The sequence below is a fragment of the Antechinus flavipes genome, chromosome 6 (assembly GCF_016432865.1).
Source record: "Antechinus flavipes isolate AdamAnt ecotype Samford, QLD, Australia chromosome 6, AdamAnt_v2, whole genome shotgun sequence".
NCBI lineage: Eukaryota > Metazoa > Chordata > Mammalia > Dasyuromorphia > Dasyuridae > Antechinus > Antechinus flavipes.
In genome coordinates, this window is record NC_067403.1 from 171,264,060 (window position 1) to 171,286,523 (window position 22,464).

The 22,464-nt window shown below is 38.1% G+C and overlaps 1 long non-coding RNA gene across 1 annotated transcript; it reads left to right on the forward strand.

The window, feature by feature from the left end:
* Window positions 1-425: 425 nt before the first annotated feature.
* LOC127540496 (uncharacterized) lies at window positions 426-19,524 on the forward strand. Its single transcript, XR_007948177.1, has 3 exons — window positions 426-520; window positions 13,249-13,376; window positions 19,103-19,524. It is a non-coding gene; the product is annotated as an uncharacterized LOC127540496 (long non-coding RNA).
* The last annotated feature ends 2,940 nt before the right edge of the window (window positions 19,525-22,464 follow it).

Below are 22,464 nucleotides of genomic sequence, written 5' to 3' on the forward strand. Positions count from 1 at the left end.
TAGGGGTACCTGAGGCTACAGATCAATCTGCAGCTACTGCAATAAGGTGAGGTGGTGAGGATCTGGATGGTTACAGTGTAAGAGGAAAGAAAAGGACAATACAGGAGAGGAAAATGTATCTTTTAGTAAAGGAAATGGTGATGTGGAAATCAATGAAAAAAAATTAGGGAAGACAAAGATCCTCCTAGAAAGAGAAGGAAAAATGGGGGAAAGCTCTAATTGTCCCCCAAAAGAGGAAGAAGCCTCCAGGCAAGTTTATTCCTTATGAATAGAAGGATTTGGAAGCTGTTCCTGACCAGCCTCAATATCTGCAACAAACACCACATGAAATATTAGCATTTGCTGATGAAGAAATTGGCACAGCCCCATCCCTCCTAGGAAACAGCTGCTGGGACACTTCCAGCATCACACAGCTCCAAGGGATTCTTTCTGGGAATACTGCACTTGGGACCTAGAAGAGATTCTAGCATTTGGCAGTGCAGTACATGAGATGAACTGGGGAAAAGCTGTCTCATGCAAGGTAAGGGTTAGGGGCTTCCCTGAATCAGCACAAGGAGAAGCCTGCTGCAGGCTATTCCTAGTAGTGGTCTTAAGGCAGCATAACTCTATCCACTAATGATCAGGGTTTCCCTCCTCTTCCTGAGCTCTTGGGGGAAATTGCCCTCCTAAGAGGCATTTCAAGTACTGAACCCAAAAGATCTTTGAGGAAAGTTCTTTGCCATTACAAAAAATGCTGCTATAAATATTTTACTGTAAATGGGACCTTTTCCTCCCCAAAAAATATAGGCTACTTGATGGTAGGAGTTATTTCATTTTTGCTTACTAACCAGTAACTGATTAATTGACTGATTATTGATTTGATATATAAATAGAAAAACAAATGAAAGATAATTCAATGACTAGTAACAATAGAGGGCTCATGAAAAAGGCTGGAGTCTTGAAAGGAAACGAGCAGGGAGTATATTCCAAGCTTAGAGAAAGTTTACACAAAGGTTTGAAGGCAAGAGGTCACTTATAGGAAAGGGCAAGTACACCAGTTTGTCTGGAAGATAATGTGTGAATATACATGTGCTCTGGTGGTGTGATTTTGAGGAGTGGCAGGCTGGAGTGCCTACCCAAAAATATCCTCTGTCAGCATACCCTGAGGGGTTTGGCTGCCAGATCTCAGTGTTTTCTCCAGGGCTGCAGTGAGCACTGCCAAGAGCTCTAAGAGTTCTCAGAATCAGAATCCAACAGGGCAAAATAAATAAATATATAGATAAATAAAAATAAGCCTTTTTCTCCTTGGTACTAATTTTAACAAGCAGTAAAGAGGCACTTGGACAGACATGGAATATATTTCTATTACTGACCACAGAATCTAGGGCTGGAAGAGACCTTCAAGGCCAACCCCCTTCTTTTAAAGATGAGGAAATAATCTCAGAGAGAAGAAATGATTTGCTTAAAGTCACAGAGGGAGGGAGAGCCAGGATTGGAAACCAGGTCACCCTATTCTAAATCTGATTCTCTTCCTATTATATATGCCTTGCTGTATGAGAAACAAAAATGCTTTCAGTCTGCTTCCAATCTGGTTTTCCAGGCTTCTTACACTTGTTCTTCTCTCATACTGTACTCTTACACTAACAACTCTAGGTTGTTAGTGATCTTTCCTCTCAAGCAGAAATTATTTTTGTAATACTGTCTCAAGACTCACTCCTAATCCACCTCTAAATTCATACTAACAAGTTGGGTTCCTTTTAAAGGTTTCTAGGGGTAAACCCATGGATGACTATTCTTAATACTGTAGCTCACAAATTCCTATCAATGTGCTTCTCATTAACAATAAATTATTATAAAAGGCATTTACTCATTATTGATTAGAGAAAGGCAAATTAAAATAACTCTGAGGAGCCATATCACATCTATAAGATTGGCTAATATGACAGAAAAGGTAATTGATGTTGCAGAGGATGTGGGAAAAATGGGACACTAATGCACTGTTGGCGGAGTGGTGGACTGATCCAACCACTCTGGATAGCAATCTGGAGGTAGGCCCAAAGAGTTATAAAACTGTTCATGTCCTTTGATTCAGCAATACCACCATAGGTCTGTATCCCAAAGAGATTTTTTAAAGGAGTGGAGAAGAACTTATCTGTACAAAAATATTTATTGCAGCTCTTTTTGTAGCAAATGATTTTTTGTGGCAAAGAATTGGAAGTCATGAGGATATCAACTACTTGGGAATGTCTGAACAAGTTCTGGTACACAATTGTAACAGAGTACTATTGCCATAAGAAATAACAAGCAGGCTGATTTCAGAAAACTTGGATGACTTATACGAACTCATGCAAGGTGAAGTAAGCAGAACCAGAAGAATACTGTACACAGTAACAATATTGTACTGTGATCAATTTAGCTATTCTCAACAATACAGCGATCCAAGACAATTTCAAAGGACTCATGATGAAAAATGTTATCTACCACCAGAGAAAGAATTGATGAAGTCTGAATGAAGATCAAAGTATCCTATTTTTTTCATTTTCTTTATTTTTTTGTGGGGTTTTCCCCCTTTTGGTCTGTCTTCTTTTATACTATAACTAACATAGAAATGTTTTGCATAATTGTATATATATAATCTATATCAAATTGCTTACCATCTTAAGGTGGTGGTTGTTGTTTATCTTTCATTATCAAAGAGGACCATGCCATCAGTAAAGTGATGCCATGATAAGCAAGTGAAATTGGATGTTGAGTGAAGGAGGGATATGAGGGAGGAGGTAAGAGGAGGAAGGAGATACTTTGGAAGTCAAAGTATTTTTTAAATGAATGTAAAGAATTGTTTTTTCATGTAATTGGGAAAAATAGAGAATTTTTTTTAAAAGGAAGAAAAGGCAATTACTCAAATAGCATAGCAAGAACAGAGTTTAAAAGTATTTTCACAAAAATCTGGAGCATATGTTCCAATAAATACATACAGAATCTATGGAAGAGAGAATGAACACAAATTTTACAGAAAACCTCTAAATAAGAGGCCTAATCAGTCTGAGAAGCACAATTATGAAGTACTCCAAAATTAATAGGCTTTATGAAAGACTCAGGCCTATCATCACAGTTGGATCTAGAGATTATATTTGATCCTATTCCCAATAATTGATGTAGTAGTTACTCTAAGTCCCCAGGCAGGTACCAACTTCCAAGAAAGTATATGATGTCCTTTTTCTTCTCTGCTTACAAAATACCTGATGCAAACAGGCATACCTATGAAGTCACTGGGGATCTTTGGATAAGGTTGTGTGGGGTCTAATCAAGATCAGGAAAGTTAATTCAATCTCATTATCAGTAATGTCCTTTAAAAGACATTAAAGTCATAATTTTAAAAAGGGGTAATTTATAAGAACTTAAGCCATTCTCCAATTAATAAATGGTCAAAGGATATGAACAGACAATTTTCAGATGATGAAATTGAAACTATTTCCACTCATATGAAAGAGTGTTCCAAATCACTATTGATCAGAGAAATGCAAATTAAGACAACTCTGAGATACCACTACACACCTGTCAGATTGGCTAGAATGACAGAGAAAGATAATGATGAATGTTGGAGGGGATGTGGGAAAACAGGGACACTGATGCATTGTTGGTGGAATTGTGAATACATCCAGCCATTCTGGAGAGTGATTTGGAACTATGCTCAAAAAGTTGTCAAACTGTACATATCCTTTGATCCAGCAGTGTTTCTACTGGGCTTATATCCCAAAGAGATACTAAAGAAGGGAAAGGGACCTGTATGTGCCAAAATGTTTGTAGCAGCCCTGTTTGTAGTGGCTAGAAACTGGAAAATGAATGGATGCCCATCAATTGGAGAATGGCTGGGTAAATTGTGGTATATGGATGTTATGGAATATTATTGTTCTGTAAGAAATGACCAGCAGGATGAATACAGAGAGGACTGGCTACACTTACATGAACTGATGCTGAGTGAAATGAGCAGAACCAGGAGGTCATTATATACCTCAACAACGATACTGTATGAGGATGTATTCTGTGGATTTTTTTGACAGAGACCTAACTCAGTTTCAATTGATCAAGGATGGACAGAAGCAGCTACACCCAAAGAAAGAACACTGGGAAATGAATGTAAACTATTTGCATTTTTGTTTTTCTTCCCGGGTTATTTTTACCTTCAGAATCCAATTCTTCCTGTGCAACAAGAGAACTGTTCAGCTCTGCACACATATATTGTATCTAGGATACACTGTGACATATTTAACTTGTAAAGGACTGCTTGCCATCTGGGGGAGAGGGGGAGGGGAAAAATCGGAACAGAAGTGAGTACAAGGGATAATGTTGTAAAAAAATTACCCAGGCATGGACCCTGTCAATAAAAAGTTATAATAAAAATAAATAAATAAAAATAAAAAAGGGGAGAGCTCTGAATATCCCCAAGATATTAGTTATTAATAATCATTTTATACAGGTTCAAATAGTCTATCAATAGTGCGTTAGTGTCCCAATTTTCCTACATTACTTCCAACATTTTTCATTTTCTTTTTCTGTCATATTAGCCAATCTAATAGGAATAAGATAGTACCTCAGAGTTGTTTTAATTTTTATTTCTTTAATCAACAGTGATTTAGAGCACTTTTGCATGTTACTATGTATAACTCTGATTACTTCTGCCTGTTCATATTCTTTAACCGTGTATCAATTGGGAAATAAGTCTTATTTTTATTAATTTGGCTCAGTTCTCTCTGTATTTTAGAAATGCAGCCTTTATCAGAGAAAATAGCTATTAAAAAACATTTCCCTTCTTCCCTATTTTCCTTCTAACTTTTGCTCCATTAATTTTGTTTGTGCAAAAGCTTTTTAATTTTGTGTATTTCCCATGGCCATCTCTATCTCTTGTGCGATTCTTTCCTTATCCATAAATTTGATCTGTAAAGTTTTCCATACTACCCCAATTTGTTTATGATATAATCTTTTATGTCTAAACTATCTCATTTTTATTTTATCCTGATATATGATATGAAATGTTGGTTTATGTCTACTTTCTGTCAAATTGCTTTCCAGTTTTCTCAGTAAGTTCTTGCCCCCAAAGCTTGGATTTGGGGAGTTTATCAATCATTAGATTACCATGATCATTTACTACTTTATATTATGTACCTAATCTATTCTACTGATCCACCATTCTATTTCTTAGCTAGAAGCAAAGTTTTGATGACTATTCTTTCTTAATATAGTTTAAAATCTGGTAGTGTTAGGCCATTTTTCTTCACTTTTCATTGATTCTTTAGATATCCTTGACCTTTAGGTCTTCCAGGTGAATTTTTTAATTTTTCAGTTCTTTTTTTTTTTTTTTTTTTTTGCTGAGGCAATTGGGGTTAAGTGACTTGCCCAGGGTCACACAGCTAGGAAGTATTAAGTGTCTGAGGTTGGATTTGAACACAGGTCCTCCTGACTTCAGGGGCAGCACTGGGTTTCTTTAGTTCTACAAAACAATTTTTTGTTAATTTATTTTATGGCACTGAGTAAGTGCATTAATTTAGGTACTTTTTCATTTTTACTTTGTTGGCTTGGCCTACCACTGACAATTTATATTTTTCTCATTACTTAGATCTGACTTTATGTGATTGAATTCATATAGTTCCTATGTTTGTCTTGGCAGGTAGACTCCCATGAATTTTATATTTTCTGTCGTTATTTTAAAAGGAATTTCCCTTTCTATTGCTTCTTGCTGGATTTTATTGATAATAAAAATGCTTATAGCTTGCAAATTTATTAAAATTCTTAATAGTTTCAGTAGTTTTTTAATTGATTCTATAAGATTCTTTAAGCATGCCATGACATCCTCTACCAAGAGTGATAGTTGCTTCTTCATTGCTATTTTTAATCCTTCAATATCTTTTTCTTATCTTATTACTATAATTAGAATTTCCAGTACAATTTTGAACAAAAGTGGTGATAATGGACATCCTTGCTTCACCTCTAATCTTATTGGGAAGACTTCCAATTTATTCCCATTACATATAGCCCCCATTTCTAATTTAAAAAAAAACACTAGAAAGCATAGGATTAAATGGAGTTTTCCTAAAATGATTAACAGTTATCTACCTAAAACCATGAGCAAACATTATATGTTTTTTTGTCCTTTGTTTTCAAAGAGGATCAGCAACATCACGGAGTCATGTCTTGGTTTGCACATGAGTTTGGATTCAAGTGAGACAGAGTTGCACAAAGTTGTCAACCTTACTTTCTCTTCCATAGTACAAAAAGTCTAGTGGCAAGACAAAAGTTAGGATGACGAGTGATAACTCAGGTTTTAAAGGATGACTTTGACATCTTCAAAGCCTGATCAGTCTCTGAGTGCTCACAGTACATCCTTCAGCCACCTTCATGGAAGTTGGAATGCATTGCTCTCATCTTCCCATTCCATGAGGGAAGTCTTCATATATTTGGGGAAGACATCTCCTTACCCCACTCACATTTGAAGACTTGTCATTTATCCTAAATTTAGTTTAGTTCTTTTGCTGAGATAGTTTTTGCAAGGATATGGTATGCAATTATCAATTATGCAATTAAAACAAATACAGTTTTAATCACTTTTGAAAGCTAGCTCTTAAATTACTTGAAAGTCATCCTTAATTTAATTGCTCTCATTCAACATTATGAAATAGTAATTCAATTCAATTCAACATTACAGAACCATTAAGAAAACAAAATAAGGCAAATTTATCATGCCTAATTATTATACTATTATTTCCAAAATCCATGGTTATCCTTGGCACTCCAATGGAGAATGGTGGCAAAAATTAATGTTTTGAAACCTAAAGTGTCAAAGTCACAAAAACATGGCAGAAAGCTAACACCTGAAAACCAATGCATTCTTTGATGACATATCTAGCTCATAACTGTATTCTGCACTGTTATTATAGCTATAGATCTCTTTCACCTTCAATACAGGTGATCTTGTAGGGATTCTCTCTCTCTCTTTTGAAATTCTTCTGCCAAAAAAGAAGATGAATAAACCAGGCCCAGAAGACCACCAAGTTAGAGGGGCCCCAATTGTACATGGATAAGACTTTTATACCCTTAGGTGACTGGGGTACTGTGTCAAAGAAGCAGGGGGCCATCAGATCCTAGGACTCCCTGCATTGTTGCCTTTTATGGAAAAAATCTATAAGCAACAGAAAGAAAGAATTCAAATCTGGAGGAGCCACAATCAAGATTACATAAAATTTAGCTTTACTACTATAAAGAGTAAAGGATATGATTTCCCAGAAGGCAAAGGATCTAGGTTTACAGTCAAGAACAAACTATGGAACAAAGCAGTATATAATTCCAATGAGAGAAAATGGACTTTGAATGAAATACAGGACCCTCAAGCATTCCTGATGAAAAGACCAGAACTGAGTAGAAAATGACATATAAACACAAGAGCCAAAAGAAGCATAAAAAAAAAGAGAGATCATAAGTGATTAAACAATTTTAAACTGTTTTATTAACAGAATTTTACTATATCAGCCTCTAAACAGTGAACAACTGGAACCATACACAGCAGAACTAGAGACAGATTTTTAGGGATCAAGTAGCAGTTAAATTAATCACTTTCAGAATGAGGAATGTGGTTTGCAAACTGGAAGCCCTCCTAGGAAGGAGACTTTACCTGCTGCAGTAAAAGTAGAGATTTTATACACAAATCTTAAGTGGGAAGGGGTGCATGGAAGAAGACAGATTAAATCATTTTCAGGGCCTGTGTGGTTTCCCACAATAAATCCACAAGTGCAGGATAATATGGATATTCACAAGTCCTATGGGAACAGTTCTGAAGTGATTGTTTTAAATGCCAAGGGTTGTTACTTGGTGGGACATAGGACTAGAGTTCTATGATAGGAAGAGGTTCTGCAATCTTTGATTCATTTCCCTTAACACACACAGGAAAGCATTAACAAAAATTGATTCATTATTTCAAGCTATATTGTAAGACTTGGACTCATGAGTCAGAATCTACTGGGAAAATGGTAGCTCTGAAAATTTTAATTAGTTCTATCATTACATATATCATATCAATTAATATGAAAATCATAGTTTTCCTTCATAGCTTACATTTTTATATGGTGAGAAATGGAGCCACTAAAACTTTTATCATCATCAGTCTCTAATTAGACAGAAAACCTAAGTGTGATTATATTAAGCTAACTTTTATACTCTTCTCTTTCACCTCCATCAAGAAGCTTCTAGACTACACTGTATCTTAATGACTGTTCCAAAGTTTTCTTTTTCCTCAAACTTCCTACATCATATTCTTTCTACATTTGATCCTGCCATATCTTCAAGAAAGAAGATGCCTTCATTATTTTTTTAATTTCTTTTCATTTTTCTTTCTTTTTTTATTACACATGTACATTCATTTTTTACATATTTCCATATGAGTCATGTTGGAAGAGAAAAATCAGAACAAAAGGGAAAAGCTAAGGGAAAAAAAACAGAAGAGAAAAAATGATGAAAATAGTATACTGTGATCTGCATTCACTCTCTATAATTCTCTTTCTAGTTATGAATGTCATTTGCCATCCAAAATTTATTGGAATTGCCTTGGCTCACTCTATTATAGTTGAATATCATGCAATCTCCTTCTTGTTGTGTATAATGTTTTCATGCTTCTGTTTGCTTCATTCAGCATCACTTCATATAAATCTTTCCAGGTTTTTCTAAAATCAGTCTGCTCAGATGATTTCAGAAAGGCCTGGAGAGACTTACATGAAGTGATGCTGAGTGAAATGAGCAGAACCAGGAGATCATTATACATGGCAATAACAAGATTATATATCAATTTTGATGGATGTGATTTTTTTCAATAATAAGATGATGAGAGTTCCAATGATTTCATGGTGAAGAGAGCCATCAACACCCAGAGAGAGGACTGTGGAGATCACAACATAGTATTTTCACTCTTTTTGTTGTTTGCTTGCATTTTGTTTTCTTAACTCATTTTTTTCAGTTTGATTTGATTCTTCTTGTGCAGCAAGATAATTGTATAAATATTGTATGCATATATTGTATTTAACATATATTGGACCCCTTGCTGTCTAGAGGAAGGGGTGTAGGAGGGGGGGAATTGGAACACAAGGTTTTTCAAGGATTGATGTCAAACAAAACATATTTATGTTTTGAAAAATAAAAAGCTTTGGGGACAGCTAGTTGGTGCAATGGATAGAGCACCAGCCCTGAAGTCAGGAGGACCTGAGTTTAAATCTGGCATCAAACACTTAACACTTTCTAACTGTGTGACCCTGGGCAAGTCATTTAACCCCAATTGCCTCAGCAAAAAATAATAATAAAAATAAAAATAAATAAATAAAAAGCTTTAATAAAAACAAAGAAAAAAACCAACTTCAAAAAATCAGCCTGCTCATCATTTTTATATAACAATAATATTCCATTATTTTCATGTACTATAACTTATTCAGCTATTCCGCCAGTTGATAGGCAACCACTAATTTTCCAGTTCTTTGACATCACAAAAAGAGCTGCTACATTTTTGCACATGTGGGTCTTTTTCCCTCTTTTATGATTTCTTTGGAATACAGACCCAATAATACTGCCTTCGTTTTTTGTTCTCAATGCCTCACAAATTTGAAAAACTCAAAGTGGCCACTGGATTGGAAAAGATCAGTTTATGTCTCAGTGCTAAAGAAGGGCAATGCCAAAGAATGTTCAAATTATCAAACAAATGAAGTCCTCAAAGTCAGGAGAGAATGAAAGAGTAACTATAGCTGGTTTGAGCATTCACTTAAGATAAAGAATCTGAAAGGAAGCAGAGATTGGAGGCATCTTCTAGGGTGTGCTGTAGGCATATGGGAAAAAAAGTTCATAAAATAAGAAGCAGAGACAGAATGAAATTGTGAAACAGAAGTAAGTGTTGGTCACATGCTTACACTCTAATGAAGGAGAAAAGTTCTAGTGTTACAGAAGGAGTGTGTTGGATTTTTTTTTTTTTTAAGCAAACAAAGAGCCTGGGTATGGTTTTGTCCTTTTTTGATGATTTTGAGCTAGGAAAAAAAGAAATGAAAACAAATGCATTCAAGGAAATCTTTTCTCTAGCTCTACAAAATATTCTACTGGGAATTTGGTATAACATATGATAACTAATTATATTCTACTGGGAATTTGGTATAACATATGATAACTAAATTAATTAGCAATATTTTCAAAATATACTACTTCAAATATAAAATATAAAACTTTAAGGTTTGCAATTTTATGTATTTTGTATGTATAAAATGTATACAATTTTATAAACAAAATTTTTATATATAAAAATGTGTTAAGATTTTTAGATATAAGAACTTGTGTTATATATATGCATATATATGTATGTTTGTATATATGGAAATGTATACATGAGAAAAACAGAAAGAGAGAGAGGGAGGGAGGGGAGAGAGAAAGAAAAGAGGGAAAGAAGGAGAGAGAAAAAGAGAGAGAAAGTAAGGGAGAGAAAGAGAGAGAGGGAGAAAGTGAGAGAGAAAGAATGAGAGAGAGAGGAGGAAGAGAGAGAGAGAAAGAGAGACAGAGACAGAGACAGACAGAGAGTCAGAAAGACTTGAATTCAAATATAGACTTAAGACTAACTATGTGATCTCTGATTTTTTTTTTTTTTATCTCTTGCTGTCTGTCTCAGTTTTCTAATCTATTAAAATTAAGATACTATCCAGGATTATTGAATCAAATTAGATAGTTTCTAAAACACTATGTAAACCTTAAAGCAGCACATAAATGATAGCCATACACTAGTAAAGATACATTATCTTTATTATAATTGCATTTAAGTCATACAACAACCTGGTATAATAAATGTTATCATAATGCCCCTTTGGTTGTTCAGTCATGTATGATTCTTCATGACCCCATTTAGGGTTTTCTTGGCAAAAATGCAGGAGTGGCTGGCTAGTTCCTTCTCCAGCTCACTTTACAAATAAGAAAACTGAGGCAAACAAAGTTAAGTGACTTATCCAGGATTACACAGCTAGATCTGAGGTCAGATTTGGACTCTTTCCCTCATTCCAAGCAAACAACCCCCCTGAGAACCATATATACATTTTACAGATGAAAACAGTGAGGTTGAGAAATCTTAATTGACTTGCCCACAGTCACACAGCTAGTAAATAATAGAGGCCAGAGTTGAGTCCATAATTCTCTAACAGGCCCTCAAGAAGCTCACTCTAATATGTGGGAAAGTCTTGCAGAAGTTGAATCTTAGCCAAAAAATAAAAGAAAAAGGGATATTTTCTAAAATAAGACTCCACAGTAAACAATGGCAAAGCTTTGCCCATTTCAAACCTATAAAACTACTTGCATTCTAAGCAAGATGATCAAGAACAATACAATGAAATGTTTGGACACCTTTTGCAGTTGTACTGCAAGTTAGTTGTATGAGAATATTTGACTAACATTTTGTAGGGAATAGTAGGGAATTTTCAAGATCCTTTATATAGAAAGACATAGTGAATATAGCATCTCTCTCATTTACAGCTATAGAAATGATTACTGTATATGCCACACATGCTCAGTCAGGGAGTAACTTGGACCTGGTCAGGTAAACTCCCTTATCTGAATCTGACCAATCTGAATCCCTAGGTTACATACTGTGGGTCAGTCAGAATAAAAGGGATTAGTCTCCTGGAAGCCTTCATCCACATTGAACTGGTGATGCTAAATGGTTCCCCTACATGCATAGGAGACAAATTTTTTAAAATACATATTTTGATAACTTTTAATATAATTGGTTTTGTCATTCTATGTATTTTAATGCATTTAAAGACTACTCTGAGAAGCAACCCAAAGGCTTCACCAGACTATCTAGAGTGTTAAGGACACAAAAATGGGGAAGAATCCCTGAAGTCTACACTGTCTCTGCCTCCAATTTCCCCATCCTACTGGAAACATGAGTTTATCCCCATTTAATAAGAGTTCTCTTTTCTACCCCATTGTTCTTTGTATTGGTACTCCACTGGCCCTTCAGTCTACACCTTCTTAGAATTTTTGTACTTACAATTGAGCATCCAACTAACAAGTAAATTAATGCCTATTCTTTCTTTCATGCCTTGGTAGAATAAATTAATAACAGCTGAACATACTAATAACTTCATTTTTCACCTCCTATCAATTTGACAGGTAGTACTTTTAGCTCCTAGGACACAGGGGAATCTTTCTGTGGGGAGATATTATGTCAACACACAGGGCATTATAATTAATGAGCTATATAAATGCCCCCAAAGGGATGAATAGAAGCTATTATGTTTTCTTGTCAACACAATGAAAAGCTGGCCCAGTGCCTTAATAAGAGAATTATAGAAAGAACCATTAAGGAAAAATCCTCAAGAATTTCTTTCCCCAACCAGTAAGCTAATAGAATAGTACTGATAGGCATTAAAGAGACTCTAATATACCTTAATTGAATTTATTTTGTCCAGGCCTTAGATCTTTAGGGTTGTTTAGGCTATGTGGATTTAATTTAAATTTAAATTTAAAGTGGATGTACAACTTCATTATCACTATTATTTGATTTTGGGAGCTTCCTACCCATCTGGTCCAACATGGCTTGTGAAATCTTTGATAATTATTTTCTCCAAAAACAGTATGCATGAAATAGCTCACTTTTTCACCTGGCTGCCCTACTTTGGAACTTCTCTGACTTTTTCACCATGTTCTTGGCTCAAGTATCTTCTCCTTTTGCTCCCCTCATCCCTTTACCTTTTTTAGCTCCTTTTTGTGTATAATATCTTCTATTATTTGGATTGCAAATTCCTTGAGGGTAGGAACTGTGCTTCTTCTATATTTGTATTTCTAAGATTTCAAAAAATGCCTGATACACCATAGGAACTTAATGTTTCCTGGTAACATTTGACACTGGTCTTCCTATCTACCACAAAATCTAAGAGGTTCTGTTGACTTCCTCCCAAGATTTTATTAATGTATATTTTGGTAACTGGTTCCTCCTTTTTTGGTCAGAACCAGAATGTGTTAGTCATGTCTCAGGCCAGTTGTACTGTGTTGGAGTCTAGGCAATGAACATAAAACCAAGACAGGGTAACTAGGGCCCACACCCTAGAGAGGTGTCCCATTGTGAGTTCTGCAGCTCCTTTCCAGGCATAGAGTTCCTGGAGATAAGGAAGCTTGTACTGAGCACGCAACTCCATGGATACGTCTCCCCTTATGACTGATTAGTGCTTGTTGCTAGGGGCTAACAAACATTTGCCCTAAAATATACAGGTACAAGGGAACTGGGAGCGAGTCAAGATGTAATCCAGATAATAAACTTCTACTAATGAACAAGGTGGTTCTGGTGCTCTGTTGAGTATTGCTGGTCGTGACTGGAGACGTCTGAAAACCTGGGAGAGGTAAGCTGGCTGCCAATTGACACTAGGAGGCAACGAGTGGTGCCCGAAGAGGGACTTGAGGTGAACCAGACCCTGCTACAGCAGGAAGACCTCACAGCCTGGTTCCCATTAAGGGACCAGAAGGCGTAAGCGAACTATGGTCAAGGGTTTTCTTTGCCCATGATCTCGCCTGGTACCACTGATAGTTTACACTCGACAAATCTACAAATAAGCTAAGAAACTAGGAGTTGAAGTTGATTTAAAAACTTTCAAGAAGTTTGTTAGTAATATCTCGATAGTGTCCCCATGACAGGGTTAGAGCGAGATACGCTCTATGAGGACAAATGACATTCTATGAGGATTCCTCCCCTGAAATGCTCACAAAGATTTTCTTATATTTGGTTTAATCAGAACCTCCTTTTATGGCTCACTGAGAGCGCCAAGGCATTTCCCAGCTGAATGCCAAACAGGGGACTCCCAGAGGGAGGAAGAAGATAATCCAAAGGTTAAGAAAGAGAGTGTGTTCCCTTAAAGGGAAATTACCTACCAAGCTGAATCCATCACTCTCCAAATATACACCTTATGTTGTGTTATGTTGTGCCACAGGTTCACACCTGTTATTGTCCTGACTCAGTTTCCCTAATTGCCCTACCTCAGTTTCCCTAAATTGTCCAGACTCAGTTTCCCTAATGGTCCTGCCTCAGTTTCTTGAATTGTTCTGCCTCAATCCTTTGGTTTACAACTCCCCTTTTCTGCTCATTAGAACTGAAATAATTAGGGCTGTGGAGATCTGACATTTCAGAAGATAAAACTCTAGATGTCCTATCTCAGATACCTAATTGGCATTGGCTATATCTCTAAGTCCAGACTTCCTGACTCTAGTTAGACACCTCCTAAGTCCTCCCAATTTGTAAGAATTTATGGTCCTACCCCCAACCTGTCAGAACCGGATTGATGGTCCCTGCCAGGAGATTTCCCTGCTCACCAGACTTTGGACTCCACCCCCTTTGTCTACCTGAGCTTAGAGCCATATATATGTCATTGAGGACTCACATTTGCTGCTGGATGCTTTGGACATCAGCCCTGGGGGCAACATGCCCCCAGCACAATCTCTCCCTCTCAGAAATCCAAGTAAAATATTAAAAACTTTCTAATCTCTATCTTGCCTCAGTTTCTCCAGTATTACAATAAAGACAACAGGGAAATGGGCAGTCGATTGAATTTGTCCGTGGCAGATACACTTCCATCCCAAGCTGCTGTGGTGCAGCAAGAAATTCAACCATATATACAAGACACTCTACCTTGCAGTGGGGTTTAGAGACAGTCAGGCAGCAACTGCGAGAGATGTGCATTAGTGATAGGAGCACGCCTAAGTCAGGGCAGGAACAGATAAATAGGGAATACTCCGCCTTTGCTCTTAAGCAGGAGACAAGGCAGGGACCTAGGACCCTCTTGCAATAAGCCTTAGCAGAGGCAGCAGCAGAAGGGGAAAATACTACCCCACGGGACACAGGCTATGATCCTTGGGCATATCTGATGGAGGAAACTCCCAACAGCCTCCAAAACACAGCACTGCCCTTTAAAATACTGAAGGAAGTCTCAAACAGGCTTCTAGCTCCTACGCTCCCGCTTCTCCTTATGTTCGACAGCTTCTCAGACAACTGGCAGTTCGCGGTATTCTTAGACCTAAAGACTGGAAAAGCATGGCTTCTGCCTGCCTCACTCTGGGGCAAGCTGAATATGGCTATGAGAATATGGTGGAGAAGTCAACAAACAGGCAGTGACCCACCAGCATCAGAATGTGGAAGACTCAGTGTATATGATAACCATACCCAGAGATGTGCCTCAACCGCCCCACAGTTACTTTTTGTGTTACAGAATTCCCAAGCAGTGGCATACTGAGCTATAAAAGCTTGGGGAAAGGTAAAAGCCCCGGGGTGGTTAAGCAGAAACTCACATTCAGGATTTGATACTCGGGTGTGAACAGCAGTGGATAGAACAATGGGTACTGGGGAGGGGGCTGAAATGTGGTTTAGACAGTAGTTTAAGGAAGGTCTTAATGAAGCATGCATGAGAACAATCACAAGTCCTCGTCAGATCCACCTCTTAGAGATATCATAGAAAAATGCAGTGATATTGTCCCAGAATTGAACATGGCTGAGACATGGCTGCAGCCATTTCCAAAGGAATACCCAGGGATTACAAAATCAAAGGGGTAATGATAAATGTTTCTCATGTGGACAACAGGGTCATTCATTTTCAAGCTGGTTGCCCTGTCAATTAACAATCTTACCCCACTTGTTTTGTGTGGGGGAAGCCAGGAAATAATAGTTCTGTAGATCAAAGAGAGGAAATAATCTCAAGGCCAAGGGGCAGGGAAATGGGTGACAGGGTCCCTTGAAGGCCCCCACTGTCTACATAATGACCCAGATGCCCACAAACACCTTGCCAAAAGCCTCCCTTATGGAATAGTATCAGCAAATATATCAGAACAAGGATGACATCTATTGAATTCTCTTCAGGGATTGACCATTTCACCGTGGAGTACAGTACAAATAGCTGTTGATCAGGCCCCTTTGGTCAATTGGTGATAGGCCCCTATTAATAGTCCATACCATGGTCCAAAAAAAGGGGGGGGAGCATCTTATATTAGTAACCAATCCTTCTTCATATTCAGTTATAGTAGACGCATATCAGCAAATTGCCAAAGCTTTCCCTTTAGTAAGACTCCCAAACATTAACCTTACTCAGGTTATCGATTATGAGAAACCTATGAGTACTATACTCATAGAAGGCCCCCCTATACAAGTTATGATTGATACTGGGCTGACTGTTCAGTGATTAGAAAAATAGATTGCCCCTCCCCCTCAATTGATCCCTCTACTCCCAGGCAATATCAGTGAGTGGGGTGGACAGGGCTCAAGTGGCAACACAAGCAGCCACTGAGTTGACCTGACAATTGGAAGAATAAACCGGTACTTCCGCTCCCAATGTTGAATGGGATTAAGAAACACACTATAGGGCAAAGACTTGTTAAAAGCTTGGTGCCTTATATATGCACAGAACTGTCAAATATATAGGGGCTGCTGCTAAGAGATGGGCAGTACCACCCTTGCAATGGACAAATACAACTCCAGTATGAGTGGATCAGTGGCCCCTAACTAGTGAAAAGATTACTGCCTTCCACCAAATTATAGATAAACAAGTTAAGGTTGGTTATTTAGAATCCCCTTTTAGCCCTTACAATTCTCCTGTATTTGTAAAAAAGAAGAAAAATGGCTCTTGGCACATGCTCATTGATCTGTGAGCAGTTAATGCAGTTATGAAATTCATAGGTGCTTTACAGCCCAGCCTTCCTTCCCCAAATATAGTGCCTTGGAACTACCATGTTACAATTATAGATAATTAAAGATTGTTTTTATTCAATTCCCCTTCCCCCAAAGGATAGGGAGAAATTTGCCTTTTCAGTGCCATCCATAAACCATCAAGCACCCTACAAGAGATACCAATGGACAGTGCTTTCTCAAAGTATGGGAAATAACCCCACACTGTGTCAGTGGTATGTGGGAAGAATAATAGAGCTGATAAGTGTCCCCAGGCTTACATCCTGCTTATATGGATGATATCCTTATAGCTGCACTCATTTGCAGAAGACACTTTGCCACATATCTCCCATGATTTGCATATGGCCTTAGTTGCCAGGGGCTTTGTAATAACTCCACAAAAGATCCAAAGTAAACCCTGCCTTCCTTTATCTAGGGCAGGGGTCCTTAAACTACGGCCACGGGCCAGATGCCACAGCTGAGGACGATTATCCCCCTCACCCAGGGCTATGAAATTTCTTTATTTAAAGGCCCACAAAACAAAGTTTTTGTTTTTACTATAGTCCGGCCTGTAACAGTCTGAGGGACAGTGAACTGGCCCCCTATTTAAAAAGTTTGAGAACCCCATCTAGGGCATGCCCTAGAAAGCATTTACATCTCTGTACATCTACCAAAGACAGATGTAGAATCTTGTGTGATGCATAATGATTGCCAAAAGATAGTGGGTGCTATACAGTGGTTGAGAAAAAAACACCCCATTCCTCCTTCATTAATGCATCCCTTGTATGATCTACTTAAATGTCCTTCAGATTTGAGAACCCAAGAGAGTGGACCCCGGAGACTAGGACTGCTCTACAAACTATTTGGAAAGCTGCCCTACAACCTGCTATACACATTGATCCTGAAAAGCCTCTCTTACTTTCGGTGTTAAGAGACAAACCGATGTTTGTGGTCCTTCATTAAGGCTCGTATCCTATAGAATGGCTATATTCTACTAGGCCATCTAGAATCCTAAGTTATAAAATTCATTCCATTGCTTTTATTCTCCAATGCTCACAAAGAGTTGTACTTATATCAGGGACTCTTCCCCCCTCTTTCAACAACACATGAGGTCACCTTACTAGTGCAGCATCTTTTGCACATATTTTGTGGCAGTGCCCTCTGACATGTGTCTCTCCTTTCCCTATGATGACACTTTTTTCTCAAATTCCTGTTGTATCGGCACCATGTCCTATAGCTCCTCAGCCAGTTCAAGGTCCTAATATTTTTACAGATGGTACAAAAGCGTATCGGGCTTCTATTTTCAGACAGGACACCAACTAAACATGGCTTTTAAAAACCCCTTATGATTCTACCCAGAAGAATGAGCTTTATGCAGTTTTACAATCTCTTGAGTACATTAAGGAGCCCTTTAATTTGATAACAGATAGTCAATATGTTCAGTTAGCCCTCCAACAGCTTCCTCATGTCTTTTTTGATGATCATCATTCTACCACTGCTGATTTATTAGCCCTGACCCAGAAAACGCTCTTCAAGTGTGAGCATCCTATATATATTATATCTATACGGTCCCATACAAATGATACCGGCCCTATATTTGAGGACTATCACATCGCTGATGCATTGCTATGTCCTATGCCTTTCTTAGCTCCACATACACTGGCAACTAAAGCACACTCCTATTTGCATTTATCAGCATGCTCCTTACATATGGAATTTCTAAAGCCCAAGCTGCTGACATCGTTAAACGATGTGTGCTCCGTGTCCCTTTCTGTCCCCCACCTCCTAAGTGGCTGTTTCACAATCTGGTGGGTGACAGGCCTAATGATATATGGCAAATGGATGTGACTCGTGTTCGACAGCAACGTCTCCACATCACAATAGACACTCACTCTGGGTTTATTTTTGCTTCCCTGTGTCCCGGTGAAACTGCTAAGCATGTTATAGCCCATCTATCACTGCATCTATCACTGGAGAAGCAGATAATGGCCCTGCATATAGCTCCACGGCCCTCGGTGAATTTCTAACAGAATTTGGTCTTACTCATATTACAGGAATACCCCACAACCCTACTGGTCAGGCTATTGTGGAATGTGCCAACCACACACTCAAATCAATTTTAGCAAAACAAGAAAAGGGAGTGATGGGTGTTATCTTATGGAAGCTTACACAGGCCATGGTAGATGCAGCTTTATACACTTATAATTTTTTACAATTTTCCCCTCATACAGATCTCACACTAGTTATGAGATTCTGACATAATTATTCCACTTCCCAATACCATCCCAAAAAATGCCCCTTGGTTGTTTGGCGATATGAAACCAGATTATGATGTCATGTGGCAGATTCCTGGTCCGATAAAAAAGTGGGAGGTATCGGGAAGGGTGGACAGATGGGGACCAGGATGTGCTTTTGTCATTCCAGATGCCAAGGGTGGAAGGCCAGGGAAAGTTGAACAAGAATGTTGGGTTCCTGGCCGATATATTTGCATCCTCAAAGAAGAAAAGGAAGAGGAGGAGACAGAGGACCTGCTGCAAGAGACGAACCATCCAACTAAATAAATCTATACACTTATTACGGGAGACCTTAGCAACTTTATCCCTTGCCACATGCTGTAGCATGGAAACCACTGGTCAACAGTCACCAAGAAGAGATGGATAAACAAGGACTTGTTTATCCTTGGACTTGGGCAAGAGTGACATGTCTACCCACCATACATATGGTGGGATGGGAAGAGGCTACCCCACAGTTTCCTGCTTCAGGAAATGTAACTAAGTTAGTGGGGGAAGCTTGGACAATAAAAAGATTGACTTGGCTAACATGACATTTGTCACTTTACTCTTACTCTATTTGTTTGACCGCCCTTCGAAATGTGTCTTATTGTATTCCATTAACTCCCAGACTGACCATGTCTGGGATATATGATCTTCTTCTTGGAAGACACCTCACTGACCAAAATTTAAGTATGTTAGCCATCCCTCACAGTTATGCTCTTTTACAACAGGAACTACACTCATGTAATGGATCTTCCTGCTATGCGAAGATATCTGATATCAGTAAGGCTTTTAACCACACACATCAGCCTGTGCTTTGCCCGTTCAGGTTGCTGAGAATGTGGGCTCCTATTAGACCCTGTTCTACTGGACTTCCAGAGGGATATATTGTCCCGTGGGGTCTGCGCCTTAACTTTTGGGACAGACAACTTCCTAACGCCTCCTTTCTTTGGGCCCCTGCCCCTGCTCCAATTGTGGAACCTTCAGGCATCATATACCTTCATTTATGGCACTTAGGGCTGGCACTCGACCACACCAGTATTACCATTAAATCCTGTGCTTGCTCAGATTTGTTTTGTCATAACTATACTTACCAAACTTGGTTACAGTTATTTGGAGATGGCCACGAACTCAATTGTATGATGCATAATGAAAACAACTGTTCCTATTATTAATACTCCTTTCAAGCATATATATATATATTCTTCATAGATAAGCTTTTCTGGTATGTGGGACAACTCAAATCCATATCAAGCCAAGGCCAGCCTGCAGCTCTTTGCTCTCTTGGATGATCTACACATATAACTGCACCCTTACAAATGTCCTTCATATCGAATATAAGGAATGAGTCATCTTTTTGGTCATACAACCTGCCTATCTCTTGTTATCTGTAAAATCAGCTATTCCTTGGACAGATTCACCTTCTACCTTCCTCTGGTAAAAGGTAGATTCATACTTATGTAGAAAATCCAGGGAAGTGGTGGGTATAATATTCAATATTGTGAATCTGGCTATTTCACTTTGGGAAGAATTTCAAATTAAACAATTGCAAGAATAGGTAGGGTATCTAGCTTCTCAATTGAAAGCATTTATACAAGCAAATACTGCTGCTTGGGTAAAACAAGCTCATATTGATGAGGCTCTTCAATTGGAAATTGAAGCATGGGATGAAGCTCTGATAATAGCAGGAGATGAATTGGCTCTCCATAAGGCCATGTCATGGATACTCTGTCATTATGATTATAAACCTGCATATGTAATACCCTTACCCCTTGACCACAATTCCTGCAATTCCTCTTGGGAAGTAGTTAAAGAACACCTGAGAGGAGCCCTATTAGTGGGCAATAGATCTAGCCAAATTGAGGAATTACAACATCTGGTTTAGGGTATACAGAATTTAGCTGATAATTTCACTTGCCAAAGAATAGCGCTGATTCTCTGATTGATTGGATCTCCTCACACTCCCTCTTTCTTTGCCAGCTTGGTTGGTTCACATATTGACCCTTCTTGCTCTCTTTCTCCTCTTTCTTATGTGTCTTCTTTGCTTATTGAAGTTCATTGAAAAATTATTCAGCTTGCTGTTACTGACTCACCCAACCAAAGATCTGTAAGCAGTTCCCGCTAAACAAGAAAACGGAGTTGTTGGAGCCCAGGCAAGGAACACTAAACTAAGACAGGTTAACTAGGGCCCACGCCCTAGAGAGGTGTCCCATTGTGAGTTCTGCAGCTCCTTTTCAGACACAAAGTTCCTAGAGATAAGGAAGCTTGTACTGAGCACGCATCTCAACAGATACCTCTCCCCTTAGGATTGGTTAGTGCTTGTTGCTAGGGGCTAATTAACATTTGCCCTAATATATATTAGCACAAGAGAACTGGGGAGAGAGGCAAGATGTAATCCAGACAATAAACTTCTATTAACTAACAAGGTGGTCCAGGTGCTCTGTTAGGAATTGCATCTGGTTGTGACCAGAGACATCCAAAGACCTAGGAGAGGTAAACTGGCTGCCAGTTGCCACTAGGAAACAACAGTATTGCAATAGCATCTCCCAACAGTTAATTAGTCAATAATTCATCAAGCATTTACTGCCTGCTAAGCACAAAGTATACAAAAAGAGGGAAGAGATAGGTCCTATCCCCAAGGAGCTCTCAAGTCACAGGAAAAATTACTTTAGGCACTGGAAACTTTTTTATAATCTCTAAATATTAGAATCACTGGGTCAATTCCAGTGAGCCAGTCATTTGATAATTTAACCATGGACAGTCTAGACTTAACAGGTTTGTCTAACACCTTGAATCCTAGCCCTGAGCACTGGTTTTTTCCTTACCAGCACTATGAAACAAGCCTCTCTAATCCTTCTGTCCTGTCACATCTGCTCCTAAAACCAAGGCTGCTTTCCCAAAGGCCCAACTCTAGGTCTTTTACAGATATATTTATGAACTAATGCAAAGTGAAGTAAGCAGAACCAGGAAAACATTTTACATACTAACAGCAAAAATGTAAAGATAATCAATTGGGTGATATCATCCTTAGCTTCCCCTGAAGCTAAGATCACTACATGGTCTTATTATTTTTAAAATAAAAATAAAAATAAATATGAAAACAACTCTTCTGTTTTCATACTTTGAGAAAGTTTTAGAGGTAGTATGGTATTAAGTTTATCTGTGAAGATCTTGGCTGAAAGGATTGGCCAAAACTTCTCCCTTTTAAGTCTCATTCTCAATTTACCTATTGTTTCACAGAATGATGCTGTTATGAATCACCCAGAAGATGCACTTTATTAGGCAAGTTTAATCATAAACTATTAAGGAAACTTTCTACTTTTTACTGTATCAACTCAAGTCAGACTTATAAAAGCAAAATTTAATCTTCTCTGGGAGAATGAATTACATGTTTACTGGATATCTCCATCTATTCTTATATAAAAGTATATGCTTTCTCTTTAGACAGAAAAGTCTGTATACTGTATGTGACTACCCGATTAAAACTATTTTGTTTGCTGTGTTGTTTAGAAT